Genomic DNA, 1,372 nt, shown 5'->3' with positions numbered 1-1,372 from the left:
AATTCTAAGTGTGGTTGGAAACATTTTGATAATCAAATATTTCAAAATATCTACCTTATCCATCATTTGAGAAATATATTACTTTGAACCACAATTGAAGACAAAAAGGTAAAAAATAATTAAGGGAAATTGTTCAAATCCTCATATTACGAAGAATAACTCTAAGAAAATGATCAAGAGATAAACATACTTGTGATTGTATTATTAAGGGAAAATGCATAATTACCCTCAAACCTATACCTGAATTTTCAGAGACACACTTATACTATACTAAGGTTCCATTACCACTGAATTTATTTTATAAATAATTTTCTACTCCTTTTCGACCTACGTGGCACTAGTTTGGAAAAAATTGTCAACACGCGCTGAACCCACAAGATAGTGCAACGTAGGTCGAAAAGGGGTAGAAAATTATTTATAAAATAAGTTCGGGATAATAGAACCTTAGTATAGTATAAGTGTGTCTCTGAGAATTCAGGCATAGGTTTGGGGGTACTTATACATTATTTCTATTATTAACTATTAAAATCTTCTCTTTTCTTCAACAATTAAAAAAAAAACAGCAACTTCAACTTCCAAATATTTATTTCCGAACTTCAAAAATTCTATTTTCAATTTCAACTAAATATTTTCTATACACCAAAGTGTATATAGGTTGATTTTGTACATCTTTATGTATTTTACATTTGTATTCACATAAATTTATAAATATTAAAGTAATTATCAAATGTTGAGATGGCCGAGTTGGTCTAAGGCGCCAGATTAAGGTTCTGGTCCGAAAGGGCGTGGGTTCAAATCCCACTCTCAACATTTATTTTTAATTTGTTTATTTTTATCCATATACAATGTACTTTTGGATTCTAATATATATTTACAATGCACCTTTTTTTTTTTACTTTTTTTTTAATCCATTTACGATGCATTTTTGGATTCTAAGATATATTTACAATGTACTTTTGGATTTTAAGATGTATTTTTTTAATAATCGTAGCTTCAGATGAATTTATGCATACTTCGATAGTCTTATAAGGTATTCTATCTCTCATTTATGGGCGCATCTAAAGGTCGATCGATTACGGATTCACATAAACTCAGTAACTTATACTAAATTATGCATCTACATATAAATTTAAAAATTATTAAACATTTATAAATATTAAACAATAATGGTTGAATCTAGTTTTATTATAGTAATAAGTTGAAATTCTGAAAAATCCATAAACATTATATGCTATGTTCTGAATAATCATAAAAGTAATTTAATAATTTGATCTGAACCATAATATTTTTTATTTTACGATCCGTTCTAATCGATTGGACTTCATTTTAGATAGATAGACTTATGAGTTCAAAATTCTAGTACATTCTTTTG

The 1,372-nt window shown here is 27.3% G+C and overlaps 1 non-coding gene across 1 annotated transcript; it reads left to right on the top strand.

Moving 5' to 3' along the window:
* The first annotated feature begins 729 nt into the window (after nucleotides 1-729).
* TRNAL-AAG lies at nucleotides 730-810 on the top strand. Its single transcript has one exon. It is a non-coding gene; the product is annotated as a tRNA-Leu (tRNA).
* The last annotated feature ends 562 nt before the right edge of the window (nucleotides 811-1,372 follow it).

This window comes from Solanum pennellii, chromosome 8, assembly GCF_001406875.1.
Source record: "Solanum pennellii chromosome 8, SPENNV200".
Classification (NCBI taxonomy): domain Eukaryota; kingdom Viridiplantae; phylum Streptophyta; class Magnoliopsida; order Solanales; family Solanaceae; genus Solanum; species Solanum pennellii.
This window is presented reverse-complemented; position numbering and strand designations above follow the sequence as displayed.